Here is a 16,990-nt window from a genome sequence, read left to right as displayed (position 1 = left end):
AGTAGTGAACTCGCCAACATTGAGGGCATTTAAAAGTTTATTGGATAAACATATGGATGATAATGGCATAGTGTAGGTTAGATGGCTTTTGTTTCGGTGCAACATCGTGGGCCGAAGGGCCTGTACTGCGCTGTATTGTTCTATGTTCTATGTTCTATGTCTGAGAGTGAGACAGATTCACACAGCGAGTGGTTAGGATCCGGAATGTTCTGTCTGAGAGTGAGAGAGACAGATTCACACAGCGAGTGGTTAGGATCCGGAATGTTCTGTCTGAGAGTGAGAGAGACAGATTCACACAGCGAGTGGTTAGGATCCGGAATGTTCTGTCTGAGAGCGAGAGAGACAGTTTAACACAGCGAGTGGTTAGGATCCGGAATGTTCTGTCTGAGAGAGAGACAGATTCACACAGCGAGTGGTTAGGATCCGGAATGTTCTGTCTGAGAGTGAGAGAGATTCACACAGCGAGTGGTTAAGATCCGGAATGTTCTGTCTGAGAGCGAGAGAGACAGATTCACACAGCGAGTGGTTAGGATCCGGAATGTTCTGTCTGAGAGCGAGAGAGACAGATTAACACAGCGAGTGGTTAGGATCCGGAATGTTCTGTCTGAGAGAGAGACAGATTCACACAACGAGTGGTTAGGATCCGGAATGTTCTGTCTGGGAGTGAGAGACAGATTCACACAGCGAGTGGTTAGGATCCGGAATGTTCTGTCTGAGAGAGAGACAGATTCACACAGCGAGTGGTTAGGATCCGGAATGTTCTGTCTGAGAGTGAGACAGATTCACACAGCGAGTGGTTAGGATGCGGAATGTTCTGTCTGAGAGTGAGAGAGACAGATTCACACAGCGAGTGGTTAGGATCCGGAATGGTCTGTCTGAGAGTGAGAGAGACAGATTCACACAGCGAGTGGTTAGGATCCGGAATGTTCTGTCTGAGAGAGAGAGAGACAGATTCACACAGCGAGTGGTTAGGATCCGGAATGTTCTGTCTGAGAGTGAGAGAGACAGATTCACACAGCGAGTGGTTAGGATCCGGAATGTTCTGTCTGAGAGTGAGAGAGACAGATTCACACAGCGAGTGGTTAGGATCCGGAATGTTCTGTCTGAGAGAGAGAGAGACAGATTCACACAGCGAGTGGTTAGGATCCGGAATGTTCTGTCTGAGAGTGAGAGAGACAGATTCACACAGCGAGTGGTTAGGATCCGGAATGTTCTGTCTGAGAGTGAGACAGATTCACACAGCGAGTGGTTAGGATCCGGAATGTTCTGTCTGAGAGAGAGAGAGATTCACACAGCGAGCGAGTGGTTAGGATCCGGAATGTTCTGTCTGAGAGTGAGACAGATTCACACAGCGAGTGGTTAGGATCCGGAATGTTCTGTCTGAGAGAGAGACAGATTCACACAGCGAGTGGTTAGGATCCGGAATGTTCAGTCTGAGAGAGAGAGAGATTCACACAGCGAGTGGTTAGGATCCGGAATGTTCTGTCTGAGAGTGAGACAGATTCACACAGCGAGTGGTTAGGATCCGGAATGTTCTGTCTGAGAGAGAGACAGATTCACACAGCGAGTGGTTAGGATCCGGAATGTTCTGTCTGAGAGTGAGACAGATTCACACAGCGAGTGGTTAGGATCCGGAATGTTCTGTCTGAGAGTGAGACAGATTCACACAGCGAGTGGTTAGGATCCGGAATGTTCTGTCTGAGAGAGAGAGAGACAGATTCACACAGCGAGTGGTTAGGATCCGGAATGTTCTGTCTGAAAGTGAGACAGATTCACACAGCGAGTGGTTAGGATCCGGAATGTTCTGTCTGAGAGTGAGAGGGACTGATTCACACAGCGAGTGGTTAGGATGCGGAATCTTCTAGCCCAGAAAGGCTTGGCCAGGATCAGGCTGATCCTCTGGGTGGTTTCCAAGATCCCAAAGCGTGATTTCAAGAGAAATGGGGAATTCTTTCCGTATCATGGTGGACATTCATCCTTCAAGCAGCTATCTGCACCGAAAGAAAACAGGCCGACGTTCCTTAATCTCCTTGCTGTGTTTTTGGGATCTTGCTATGTACACGTTGTCTAAACCACAACAGCGCCCGCACGTCGGAGGCAGTTAATTGGCTGCGACCTGCCCGGTGGGATGTGGTGGAAACGCTTTCCAGTCAGTTTTTGTTTCTTTAATACATTTGAAACCCGGAAACTAGTCAGCTCCCGCCCCGAGATTAAGTCAGACACAACAGCAACGTCCCCTGAGATCGGGGTGTGTCCGCCGGAACACTGAGGCACGTTGGTACCTCGCTGCCCGCTCTGCACCCGATTCTTTGTGCTGTTTGGGTAAAAATGTTAATTTGATATTGATATATTGCAGAAGGGACATCAGAGGTCCAGACAGCGGGAGGCGGTCACTGTCTGACCACTGGGATGTGCTCTGGGATATGATTACCTGGAACATTTTCAGTGTTTGTTGCGGGTCTCAATGTTGTTTGGTGGCAGCACGGTTACCATGGGAGCATGTAGAATGCAACGTGCAATCTTCTGCAGAGAGCAGTTCGAGCGGCTGAGTGTTTAACCGCTCCACACATTCTGTTATCTCCTTCTCAGGTCAGGGAAGGATCCTTTGCGAATCAGTCACATGCTGGAATCTGCAGCCTGGGACTTAAGAAGCGGCAACACTTTCACTGATTACCACGGAAAGATAAAAAAAGTAAAAGCTTTAGAAACTGACGACGAAACCTCTGCTGACCCATCGAGCAGAGGACAGCAAGCTCGAAGAATTGGTTCCTTTGGACAAGGGTAAGATTTTAGGATTGAGTGTTCCACTCTTTCTGCAGTCTGTCGATCTGCATTCAGTGCTTCTTCCTCATTTCCCTACCCCAGAAAGTGACCCAATCAGGTCGTTCCTCATGGTGAAGTGGAAGTTGCTCTGGAGAATGGGAACAGGAAGCTCAAAGTCGACTTTTATCTGTTTATCGTGTTCATGAACTCGTGCATCCCACTTCTGACATCGATCGGGCGGCACAGTGGTTAGCACCGCTGTCTCGCCGCGCCAGGGTCCCAGGTTCAATTCCAGCCTCGGGTGACTGCCTGTGTGCAGTTTGCACGTCCTCCCCGTGTCTGCGTGGGTTTCCTCCGGGTGCTCCGGTTTCCTCCCACAGTCCAAAGACGCGCAGGTTAGGTGGATTGGAATTGATAAATTGTCTCTTAGTGTCCAGGGATGTGCAGCTTAGGTGGCGTTACGGAGATAGGGCGGGGAGTAGGGAACTCTTTCGGAGGGTTGGTACAGACGCGATGGGCTGAATGACCTCCTTTTGTACGGTATAGGTTCTATGATTATTTGCACAAAACAAAATAAAAATAAGGAGTAAAGCAACAGATGGACAAGACAAAATATTTTAATTGAAGACAATTAATAGCTGTTGGGCAATGGAACTAGTTTCTGCAAATATGAAAATATTTCATTTTGTGAGTAAATCTTCGTAATGAACCAGTTTGCACATTTCGATGTTCGCTACAGTCTGTGACAAAGAACTCCTGATGTGGCTGACACATTGCTCCTGTCAGAGGGTTTAAAGCGTAGTTTTGTAAAATGTATCTGCCTCAGTGAGTTGCACCCAAGTTGGAGTGGTTAGATAAACATGTTTAGATTGGCATTTAGTAAGTGCCGTTGGAAGCATAATGGGTTAGAGACAGTGGCTGGCTTCATCTGATGATGTTTCTGAATGGGTCAGAGTCAAAATCCCACTATCCGAAAGGTGGGTTGTAATTGTCATGAATGAATTGATGACCTACAACAGACTGAATGAGTTGGGTTTATCCTGAGACTCTCTGAATGGGGTGCTATGGCTGCGATTATGGTACTGCAATTGGGATTGGACAGGGATGGGCTGATTGGGTTGGGATTCGGTTGGGATGGGCTGAATGGATTGGGATTGGACTGGGATGGGTTGAATGGATTGGGATTGGATTGGGATAGGCTGATTGGGTTGGGATTGGATTGGGTTGCGTTGGGATTGGATTGGGATGGGTTGGGATTGGATTGGGATGGGCTGAATGGATTGGGATTGGACTGGGATGGGTTGGATGGATTGGGATTGGATTGGGATGGGCTGATTGGCTTGGGATTGGATTGGGATGGGTTGGGATTGGATTGGGATGGGTTGGGATTGGATTGGGATGGGTTGGGATTGGATTAGGATTGGATTGGGATGGGCTGGGATTGGATTGGGATGGGTTGGGATTGGATTGGGATGGGTTGGGATTGGACTGGGATGGGCTGATTGGATTGGGATTGGACTGGGATGGGTTGAATGGGTTGGGATTGGATTGGGATTGGATTGGGACTAAATGTAGATTTGGTGCAGAAACTGCTGGAAATGCTCAGCAGGTCAGGCAGCATCTGTGGAGAGAGGAACAGAGATCACATTTCCGTCGGATAACCTTCATCAAAACGGGAATGATGGAAGTGTGAGAGAATTTGAGAAAATGAAGGGGGGACGAAACATTCGGGAGGAGGGCTGGTCAAATGGAATGGGAAAAGGTCTCATTGACCAGAAAGCAAAGCGAGTGGCCCTGGGTGAGGGAAAGGGAGGGAAGGTGAGGATGAACGACAGGATTGCAATGAGCCAAATGTGAAATTAAAGAAGAAACAGGAAAACAAAAGGGAGCAGAGCAGAGGGAGAGGGAGAGAGATGTGTTTGACGTGTGATGTTCAAAAAGGATTGGATGCAAATGGTGTGTCAGAATTAGTGTGTGACGGGGTGTGTGACGGGGTGTGTGACGGGGTGTGTGACGGGGTGTGTGACGGGGTGTGTGACGGGGTGTGTGACTGTGTGTGTGACTGGGTGTGTGACTGGGTGTGTGACGGTGTGTGTGACTGGGTGTGCGACTGGGTGTGTGACTGGGAGTGTGACGGGCTGTGCGACTGGGTGTGTGACTGGGTGTGTGACGGGGTGTGTGACGGGGTGTGTGACTGTGTGTGTGACGGTGTGTGTGACTGGGTGTGTGACTGGGAGTGTGACTGGAAGTGTGACTGGGTGTGTGACTGGGTGTGTGACGGGGTGTGTGACTGGGTGTGTGACGGTGTGTGTGACGGTGTGTGTGACTGGGTGTGTGACGGTGTGTGTGACGGTGTGTGTGACTGGGTGTGTGACTGGGTGTGTGACGGTGTGTGTGACTGGGCGTGTGACGGGGTGTGAGACTGGGTGTGTGACGGGGCGTGTGACTGGGTGTGTGACTGGGTGTGTGACGGTGTGTGTGACTGGGCGTGTGACGGGGTGTGAGACTGGGTGTGTGACTGGGTGTGTGACGGGGTGTGTGACTGGGTGTGTGACTGGGTGTGTGACTGGGTGTGTGACGGTGTGTGTGACGGTGTGTGTGACTGGGTGCGTGACTGGGTGTGTGACTGGGTGTGTGACTGGGTGTGTGACGGGGTGTGTGACTGGGTGTGTGACTGGGTGTGTGACGGTGTGTGTGACGGTGTGTGTGACTGGGTGCGTGACTGGGTGTGTGACTGGGTGTGTGACGGTGTGTGTGACGGTGTGTGTGACTGGGTGCGTGACTGGGTGTGTGACGGGGTGTGTGACTGGGTGTGTGACTGGGTGTGTGACGGTGTGTGTGACTGGCTGTGTGACTGGGTGTGTGACGGTGTGTGTGACTGGGTGTGTGACGGGGTGTGTGACTGGGTGTGTGACTCTGTGTGTGACTCTGTGTGTGACTGGGTGTGTGACTGGGTGTGTGACTCTGTGTGTGGCTGGGTGTGTGACTCTGTGTGTGACTGGGTGTGTGACTGGGTGTGTGACTGGGTGTGTGACTCTGTGTGTGACTGGGTGTGTGACGGGGTGTGTGACTGGGTGTGTGACTCTGTGTGTGACTCTGTGTGTGACTGGGTGTGTGACTGGGTGTGTGACTGGGTGTGTGACGGGGTGTGTGACTGGGTGTGTGACTGGGTGTGTGACTCTGTGTGTGACTGGGTGTGTGACTGGGTGTGTGACTGGGTGTGTGACGGGGTGTGTGACGGGGTGTGTGACGGTGTGTGTGACGGGGTGTGTGACTGGGTGTGTGACGGGGTGTGTGACTGGGTGTGTGACTGGGTGTGTGACTGGGGTATGTGACGGGTTGTGTGACTGGGTGTGTGACGGGGTGTGTGACGGTGTGTGTGACGGGGTGTGTGACGGTGTGTGTGACGGGTGTGTGACGGTGTGTGTGACGGGGTGTGTGACTGGGTGTGTGACGGGGTGTGTGACTGGGTGTGTGACTGGGTGTGTGACTGGGGTATGTGACGGGTTGTGTGACTGGGTGTGTGACGGGGTGTGTGACGGTGTGTGTGACGGGGTGTGTGACTGTGTGTGTGTGACGGGGTGTGTGACTGGGTGTGTGACTGGGTGTGTGACGGAGTGTGTGACTGGGTGTGTGACTAGGTGTGTGACGGGGTGTGTGACTGGGTGTGTGACGGGGTGTGTGACTGGGTGTGTGACGGTGTGTGTGACGGTGTGTGTGACGGTGTGTGTGACTGGGTGTGTGACTGGGTGTGTGACGGGGTGTGTGACGGGGTGTGTGACTGGGTGTGTGACTGGGTGTGTGACGGTGAGTTGAGTTGACAGCACAGAGCTGGGATTGAGGTTACTGTGGGCATCGTGTTCACTTTGCATTTGTAAACTGATTGGGTTTGGTTTTCCTGGTTTTATTGGATGTTGTTATCAAATTGAAACAGTTGAAAGGGAAGTTAATTAGGGTTATATATAGAGAGGGAACTGTAGCTGTGTGGGGGATTTATGTTTGTAGTTGATAAAAATACTTACTGTGGTGTGTTTATAAAATGTTAACTGAATTCATAGAATAAACTTTGTTTTGTTTAAAGTGCTTAAGGCCTCTGTTGAAAGTCAGGCCCTTATGTTCCTCATAACCAAAATCTATAACCAGTTGTGGGTCAGGTGAACTCCATGATATACTTTGGAGTTCTCTAAACCCTGGCCCATAACAGTTGTGACTTACCAAAATGCAGTTTTATTCAGGGCGACGTCATCGGGAATGTGCAGAGGGGATGTCAGGGCATTGGAGGGAGTGATCACATCTCCAAAATCACAACTACCCAACCCTCCAAAACACCTGCCCCGCATTTCGCAGAGTCTGTAAGTCCCACATTGGGTTTATCAGCCATCTCAGAACCAATCAAACAGGATTGGAAGCAAATCCCCCTCGAGGGGCTCTCTAAGAGCTGATAGCCTACTCTCGCTCCAGCACACACATTGCCACCTTCAGCATCAGGGTCTGCCTGTTCTCCCAGTGAGCCAGAGAAGACACAGCCAGAGTGAGACAGCAAAGAGTGAGTTTGGGGAATTTGAAGCTGGGTGGGAATTGAATCAAATCAAATCGGTAAGACTATTCCTTTTTAAATTTCAGGAGTTTAAGTTAATCTAGTATTGTGCAGTGAAGGTTAACAAGGGCTGCCCCACCCACTCACATAACTGGTTGGCAGTTAAGTGCTGGTCACCTTAATCTACTTTGATCTAAAAGCAGGTGGGGGGGGGTGACAACTCAGGTCAATTTAAAAGAGCAACTTGTAACTCACTCACAGTGAGTTCTCCCAGTGAGCCAGAGAAGACAGAGCCAGAGTGAGACAGCTAAGAGTGAGTTTGGGAATTTGAATCTATGTGGGAATTCGAAGCTGGGTGGGGAGGAGGTGCTTTTTAACCCTGGTAAATGACTGGTAAGTAGTGTTTCTTTTCATTGTCTAATTTATTTATTTTTTCTTTCGATTTTTGGAATTGTAGTTGTATACGTTTACCTAAAGTTTAAGACATGGCAGGAGATCTCAGACCCGTGTCATGCTCCTCATGTGCGATGTGGGAGCTCAGGGACACGTCCACTGTCCCTGGCTCCTTCACGTGCAAGAAGTGTATCCAGTTGCAGCTCCTGTTAGACCGCTTGACGGCTCTGGAGCTGCGGATGGACTCACTTTGGAGCATCCGCGATGCTGAGGACGTCGTGGATAGCACGTTTAGCGAGTTGGTCACACCGCAGGTGAAAGGTACTGAGGGAGATAGAAAATGGGTGACCAAAAGACAGAGCAAGAGTAGGAAGGCAGTGCAGGTGTCCTCTGCGGTCATCTCCCTGCAAAACAGATATACCGCTTTGGATACTGTTGAGGGAGATGGCTCACCAGGGGAAGGCAGCAGCAGCCAGGTTCATGGCACCGTGGCTGGCTCTGCTGCGCAGCTGGGCAGGAAGAAGAATGGCAGGGCTATAGTGATAGGGGACTCAATTGTAAGGGGAATAGACAGGCGGTTCTGCGGACGCAATCGAGACTCCAGGATGGTATGTTGCCTCCCTGGTGCAAGGGTCAAGGATGTCTCGGAGCGGCTGCAGGACATTCTGTGGGGGAGGGTGAACAGCCAGCTGTCGTGGTGCACATAGGCACCAACGATACAGGGAAAAAACGGGACGAGGTCCTACAAGCTGAATTCAGGGAGTTAGGAGTCAAACTAAAAAGTAGTACTCTCAGGATTGCTACTAGTGCCACGAGCTAGTCAGAGTAGGAATGTCAGGATAGAGAGGATGAATGCGTGGCTCGCGAGATGGTGCAAGAGGGAGGGATTCAAATTCCTGGGGCATTGAAACCGGTTCTGGGGGAGGTGGGACCAGTACAAACCGGACGGTCTGCACCTGGGCAGGACTGGAACCGATGTCCTAGGGGGGGTGTTTGCTAGAGCTGTTGGGGAGCGTTTAAACTAATGTGGCAGGGGATGGGAACCGATGCAGGAAGTTGGAAGGTAGTAAAACAGGGACAGAAATAAAAGGCAGTAAGGGGGAAAGTGTAAGGCAGAGAAGCCATAGTCAAAAATCAAAAAGGGTGACAGTACAAGGTACAGTGACTGAGGGGAGCTCAGTGACTAGGACCAGGAATACTAAAAGAAATAAAACGGGGAGTAAAAACATTAATGGTAAGCGACGCGGCAGGTTGTTACATGAAGTTATGGGTTCGACGACAAGGAAAATTAGGAGAAAGGTGAAGAGGAAATATAACTTGTGTTAAGATTCAAAACAGAGGTATAAAAGCCAACATAAGTGTACTTTACCTGAATGCTCGTAGTGTTCGGAATAAGGTAAATGAGTTGATGGCGCAAATCAACGTGAATGACTATGATTTAGTGGCCATTACTGAAACATGGTTAAAGGATGGTCACGACTGGGAGTTAAATATCCAAGGGTATCAAACTTTTCGGAAGGACAGAGTGGATGGTAAGGGAGGTGGTGTAGCTCTGTTATTTAAGGATGACATCCGGGCAACAGTAAGGGATGACATCGGTGCTATGGAGGATAAGGTTTCGATTACATAGATTACATAGAACATACAGTGCAGAAGGAGGCCATTCGGCCCATCGAGTCTGCACCGACCCACATTAATCCCTCACTTCCACCTTATCCCCGCAACCCAATATCCCCTCCCAACCCTTATGGACACTACGGGTAATTTAGCATGGCCAATCCACCTAACCTGCACGTCTTTGGACTGTGGGAGGAAACCGGAGCACCCGGAGGAAACCCACGCGGACACGGGGAGAACGTGCAAACTCCGCACAGACAGTGACCCAGCGGGGAATCGAACCTGGGACCCTGGCGCTGTGAAGCCACAGTGCTAATCACTTGTGCTACCATGCTGCCCAGCACGGTATTGAATCCATTTGGGTGGAAATCAGGAATAGTAAGGCGAAAAAGTCACTGATAGGAGTAGTCTATAGGCCACCAAATAATAACATTATGGTGGGGCAGGCAATACATAAAGAAATAACGGATGAATGTAGAATTGGTACAGCAGTTATCATGAGGGATTTTAATCTACATGTCGATTGGTTTAACCAGGTCGGTCAAGGCAGCCTTGAGGAGGAGTTTATAGAATGTATCCGCGATAGTTTCCTAGAACAATATGTAATGGAACCTACGAGGGAACAAGCGGTCCTAGATCTGGTCCTGTGTAATGAGACAGGATTGATTCAGGATCTCATAGTTAGGGATCCTCTCGGAAGGAGCGATCACAATATGGTGGAATTTAAAATACAGATGGAGGGTGAGAAGGTAAAATCAAGCACTAATGTTTTGTGCTAAACAAAGGAGATTACAATGGTATGAGAGAAGAACTAGCTAAGGTAGACTGGGAGCAAAGACTTTATGGTGAAACAGTTGAAGGACAGTGGAGAACCTTCCAAGCGATTTTTCACAGTGCTCAGCAAAGGTTTATACCAACAAAAAGGAAAGACAGTAGAAAGAGGGAAAATCGACCGTGGATATCTAAGGAAATAAGGGAAAGTATCAAATTGAAGGAAAAATCATGCAAAGTGGCAAACATTAGTGGGAGACTAGAGGACTGGAAAATCTTTAGGGGGCAACAGAAAGCTACTAAAAAAGCTATAAAGAAGAGTAAGATAGATTATGAGAATAAACTTGCTCAGAATATAAAAACAGATAGTAAAAGTTTCTACAAATATATAAAACAAAAAAGAGTGGCTAAGGTAAATATTGGTCCTTTAGAGGATGAGAAGGGAGATTTAATAATGGGAGATGAGGAAATGGCCGAGGAACTGAACAGGTTTTTTGGGTCGGTCTTCACAGTGGAAGACACAAATAACATGCCAGTGACTGATAGAAATGAGCCTATGACAGGTGAGGTCCTTGAGAGGATTGTTATCACTAAGGAGGTAGTGATGGGCAAGCTAATGGGACTAAAGGTAGACAAGTCTCCTGGCCCTGCTGGAATGCATCCCAGAGTGCTCAAAGATTTGGCTAGGGAAATTGCAAATGCACTAGTGATAATTTACCAAACTTCACGAGACTCTGGGATGGTCCCGGCGGATTGGAAATTAGCAAACGTGACACCACTGTTTAAAAAAGGAGGTAGGCAGAACATGGGTAATTATAGGCCAGTGAGCTTAACTTCGGTAGTAGCGAAGATGCTGGAATCTATCATCAAGGAAGAAATAGCGAGTCATCTGGATGGAAATTGTCCCATTGGGCAGACGCAGCATGGGTTCATAAAGGGCAGGTCGTGCCTAACTAATTTAGTGGAATTTTTTGAGGACATTACCAGTGCGGTAGATAACAGGGAACCAATGGATGTGGTATATCTGGATTTCCAGAAAGCCTTTGACAAGGTGCCACACAAAAGGTTGCTGCATAAGATAAAGATGCATGGCATTAAGGGTAAAGTAGTAGCATGGATAGAGGATTGGTTAATTAATAGAAAGCAAAGAGTGGTGATAAATGGGTGTTTCTCTGGTTGGCAAACAGTAGCGAGTGGTGTCCCTCAGAGATCAGTGTTGGGCCCACAATTGTTCACAATTTACATAGATGATTTGGAGTTGGGGACCAAGGGCAATGTGTCCAAGTTTGCAGACGACACGAAGATGAGTGGTAAAGCAAAAAGTGCAGAGGATACTGGAAGTCTGCAGAGGGATTTGGATAGGCTCAGTGAATGGGCTAGGGTCTGGCAGATGGAATACAATGTTTGCAAATGTGAGGTTATCCATTTTGGTAGGAATAACAGCAAAAGGGATTATTATTTAAATGATAAAATATTAAAACATGCTGCTGTGCAGAGAGACCTGGGTGTGCTCGCGCATGAGTCGCAAAAAGTTGGCTTACAGGTGAAACAGGTGATTAAGAAGGTGAATGGAATTTTGTACTTCATTGCTAGAGGGATGGAGTTTAAGACTAGGGAGGTTATGCTGCAATTGTATAAGGTGTTAGTGAGGCCACACCTGGAGTATTGTGTTCAGTTCTGCTCTCCTTACCTGAGAAAGGACGTACTGGCACTGGAGGGTGTGCAGAGGAGATTCACTAGGTTAATCCCAGAGCTGAAGGGGTTGGATTACGAGGAGAGGTTGAGTAGACTTGGACTGTACTCGTTGGAATTTAGAAGGATGAGGGGGGATCTTACAGAAACATATAAGATTATGAAGGGAATAGATCGAATAGATGCGGGCAGGTTGTTTCCACTGGCGGGTGAAAGCAGAACTAGGGGGCATAGCCTCAAAATAAGGGGAAGTACAACAAAGAACAAAGAACAAAGAAATGTACAGCACAGGAACAGGCCCTTCGGCCCTCCAAGCCCGTGCCGACCATGCTGCCCGACAAAACTACAATCTTCTACACTTCCTGGGTCTGTATCCCTCTATTCCCATCCTATTCATGTATTTGTCAAGATGCCCCTTAAATGTCACTATCGTTCCTGCTTCCACCACCTCCTCCGATAGCGAGTTCCAGGCACCCACTACCCTCTGCGTAAAAAACTTGCCTCGTACATCTACTCTAAACCTTGCCCCTCTCACCTTAAACCTATGCCCCCTAGTAACTGACCCCTCTACCCTGGGGAAAAGCCTCTGACTATCCACTCTGTCTATGCCCCTCATAATTTTGTAGACCTCTATCAGGTCTCCCCTCAACCTCCTTCATTCCAGTGAGAACAAACCGAGTTTATTCAACCGCTCCTCATAGCTAATGCCCTCCATACCAGGCAACATTCTGGTAAATCTCTTCTGCAACCTCTCTAAAGCCGCCACATCCTTCTGGTAGTGTGGCGACCAGAATTGAACACTATACTCCAAGTGTGGCCTAACTAAGGTTCTATACAGCTGCAACATGACTTGCCAATTCTTATACTCAATGCCCCGGCCAATGAAGGCAAGCATGCCGTATGCCTTCTTGACTACCTTCTCCACCTGTGTTGCCCCTTTCAATGACCTGTGGACCTGTACTCCTAGATCTCTTTGACTTTCAATACTCTTGAGGGTTCTACCATTCACTGTATATTCCCTACCTATATTAGACCTTCCAAAATGCATTACCTCACATTTGTCCGGATTAATGCCATCTCTCCGTCCAAGTCTCCAAACAATCTAAGTCCTGCTGTATTCTCTGACAGTCCTCATCGCTATCCGCAATTCCACCAACCTTTGTGTCATCTGCAAACTTACTAATCCAGTTAGAAAAGCCCTCCAATTAGAAAAACATCCTTCCATTGCTACTCTCTGCCTTCTATGACCTAGCCAGTTCTGTATCCACCTTGCCAGCTCACCCCTGATCCCGTGTGACTTCACCTTTTGTACTAGTCTACCATGAGGGACCTTGTCAAAGGCCTTACTGTAGTCCATATAGACAACATCCACTGCCCTACCTGCATCAATCATCTTAGTGACCTCCTCGAAAAACTCTCTCAAGTTAGTGAGACACGACCTCCCCTTCACAAAACCATGCTGCCTCTCACAAATACGCCCATTTGCTTCCAAATGGGAGTAGATCCTGTCTCGAAGAATTCTCTCCAGTAATTTCCCTACCACTGAAGTAAGGCTCACCGGCCTGTAGTTCCCTGGATTATCCTTGCTACCCTTCTTAAACAGAGGAACAACATTGGCTATTCTCCAGTCCTCCGGGACATCCCCTGAAGACAGTGAGGATCCAAAGATTTCTGTCAAGGCCTCAGCAATTTCCTCTCCAACCTCCTTCAGTATTCTGGGGTAGATCCCATCAGGCCCTGGGGACTTATCTACCTTAATATTTTTTAAGACACCCAACACCTCATCTTTTTGGATCTCAATGTGACCCAGGCTATCTACACACCCTTCTCCAGACTCAACATCTACCAATTTCTTCTCTTTGGTGAATACTGATGCAAAGTATTCATTGAGTACCTCGCCCATTTCCTCTTTCTCCACACATAGATTCCCTTGCCTATCCTTCAGTGGGCCAACCCTTTCCCTGGCTACCCTCTTGCTTTTTATGTACGTGTAAAAAGCCTTGGGATTTTCCTTAACCCTATTTGCCAATGCCTTTTCGTGACCCCTTCTAGCCCTCCTGACTCCTTACTTAAGTTCCTTCCTACTTTCCTTATATTCCACGCAGGCTTCGTCTGTTCCCAGCCTTTTAGCCCTGACAAATGCCTCCTTTTTCTTTTTGACGAGGCCTACAATATCTCTCGTTATCCAAGGTTCCCGAAAATTGCCGTATTTATCCTTCTTCCACACAGGAACATGCCGGTCCTGAATTCCTTTCAACTGACTCTTGAAAGCCTCCCACATGTCAGATGTTGATTTGCCCTCAAACATCCGCAAGAATCTATGTTCTTCAGTTCCCGCCTGATATTGTTATAATTAGCCTTCCCCCAATTTAGCACATTCATCCTAGGACCACTCTTATCCTTATCCACCAGTATTTTAAAACTTACTGAATTGTGGTCACTGTAACCAAAATGCTCCCCTACTAAAATATCTACCACCTGGCCGGGCTCATTCCCCAATACCAGGTCCAGTACCACCCCTTCCCTAGTTGGACTGTCTACATATTGTTTTAAGAAGCCCTCCTGGATGCTCCTTACAAACTCCATCCTGTCTAAGCCCCTGGCACTAAGTGAGTCCCAGTCAATATTGGGGAAGTTGAAGTCTCCCATCACTACAACCCTGTTGTTTTTACTCTTTTCCAAAATCTGTCTACCTATCTGCTCCTCTATCTCCCGCTGGCTGTTGGGAGGCCTGTAGTAAACCCCCAAATTTGTGACTGCACCCTTCTTATTCCTGATCTCTACCCATATAGCCTCACTGCCCTCTGAGGTGTCCTCCCGCAGTACAGCTGTGATGTTCTCCCGAACCAGTAGCTCAACTCCGCCTCCCCTTTTACATCCCCCTCTATCCCGCCTGAAACATCTAAATCCTGGAACGTTTAGCTGCCAATCCTGCCCTTCCCTCAACCAGGTCTCTGTAATGGCAACAACATCATATTTCCAAGTACTAAGTAGATTTAGGACTGAGTTTAGGAGGAACTTCTTCACCCAAAGGGTTGTGAATCTATGGAATTCCTTGCCCAGTGAAGCAGTAGAGGCTCCTTCATTAAATGTCTTAAAGATAAAGATAGATAGTTTTTTGAAGAATAAAGGGATTAAGGGTTATGGTGTTCGGGCCGGAAAGTGGAGCTGAGTCCACAAAAGATCAGCCATGATCTCATTGAATGGCGGAGCAGGCTCGAGGGGCCAGGTGGCCTACTCCTGCTCCTAGTTCTTATGTTCTTATGTTACCTAGAAGGAGATGGCAAGAGAGAATCATTTTTCGCCTTATAATTATTACATGTGATGGCATCTTCATATCTGAATGAAATGTTGATCAAAATACAGTTCGAGAAATCCCATCAAAAGAGTTCATGGTTAATCCAGTCATAGTTAGGGGCAGCGCGGTGGTGCAGTGGTAGCACTACTGCCTCACGGCGCCGAGGATCCGGGTTCGATCCCAGCCCCGAGTCACTGTCCGTGTGGAGTTTGCACATTCTCCCCCATGTCTGCGTGGGTCTTGCCCCCACAACCCAAAGATGCACAGGGTAGGTGGATTGGCCGCGCTAAATTGCCCCTTAATTGGAAAAAAAAAGAATTGGGTACTCTAAATTTTGAAAATAAATCCAGTCATCGTTTGATGTTTCGTCTGCCGTTGAGTCTGCGGAGCATTGCGAAGGCTGACAATGTGGCTTGTTGGGAGTGGGGAATGTCAGAATTGCATGCTTTTATTTTCTATTCCTTGTTTTTATTCTGAGCAAAGAACAAACTGATCATCAAATTAATAGGACCTCGAATCATATCACTTGTAATCTTCCCAGGACCGTCAGTGTAGACAGGGGCTCCAGAACCTGTTATATTACATCAAAATCGGCGAAAACGTGCCTTTCCTCCCTGTAGTCTCTGAAAATATTATTCCTGAAAAATTTCAGATGGCTTTTCCCCTTTTAGATTTTGTATGTCACACATCCACTGTCCTTTGGCGATTCCCTCACGACGTTGGGCGTGAGGCCTTCTTTTTAATTTCTTTACAGGACAAAAGTGTCACTGCCTTTGCTTTTCACAAACAACACAGACAATAAAATGGACAATCACGATTCAACTAAATAAATGCTGGAGTTCTCTCGTTTTGTTTGTCTTGAGATTTATACCTGTGTGTGAAGGTGGTGGGATGGGGTAGATTGCTTTTTAAAAATTCTTTCCAGGGCTGCGGGCGTTGCTGGGTTGGGTCAGCATTTACTGCCCATCCCTAAAGGGCCTTGTGGCTTTCCCGGCCATTTCTGAGGGGCAGTTAAGAGTCAAACATGTTGCTGTGGGTCTGAAGGCGCCTGTAGGCCCGTCTGGGTAGGTTTTCCTTCCCTAAAGGTTTTCCCAACAATGGACAATAGTTGCACCATCACTGAGATTCGCTCTATCTTCCAGGTTTATTAATTGAATTTAATTATACCACCAGCTGCCGTGGTGGTATTTGAACCAGGGCCTGGGCCTCTGGATTACTAGTGACATTTACCTCTGTGCCAAGTTGAGAAACTGGGCCTATCTTGGGGATATTCTCGATATGAACTCATTAACACTTGATGGTGAGGTTTCCAAACAATGTTGGGTTACAGGTTAAATGTTTCCCTTGTTTAAGGTCAATCTCGTCCTGCCATGGCGCAACTCGATATTCTCCCCGTGCACCCCAAAATATTCCTCTTCAAAATGTATCCACTCTTTTTATTTTCGCGGATAGAAACGTCTGAAATAAGAACAGGTAAAATCATAACATCCTTTCCAAGACGGCAGCCGGTGACTAGTGATGTTCCGCAGGGGTCGGTGCTGGGATCACAGCTATTCACAATATACATTAACGATCAGGAAGAAGGAACTGAGTTACTGTTGCTATGTTTGCAGATGCTACAAAGATATGTCGAGGGGCAGGTTGTGTTGAGTAAGCAAGGGATTGCAAAAAATTCTGGACAGGCCAGGAGAGTGGGCAAAGAAGTGGCAGACGGAATACAATGTGGAAGAGTGTGAGGTTATGCACTTTGGTAAGAAGAATGGAGGCAGAGACTATTTTCTAAATGGGTAGAGGCTTCGGAAATCAGAAGCACAAAGGGACTTGGGAGTCCTTGTTCACGATTCTCTTAAGGTTAACGTGCAGGTTCAGGTGGCAATTACGAAAGCAAATGCAATGTTAGCATTCATGTTGTGAGGGCT

The sequence above is a fragment of the Scyliorhinus torazame genome, chromosome 29, assembly GCF_047496885.1.
Source record: "Scyliorhinus torazame isolate Kashiwa2021f chromosome 29, sScyTor2.1, whole genome shotgun sequence".
NCBI lineage: Eukaryota > Metazoa > Chordata > Chondrichthyes > Carcharhiniformes > Scyliorhinidae > Scyliorhinus > Scyliorhinus torazame.
Note: the sequence above shows the minus strand (reverse complement) of the source record.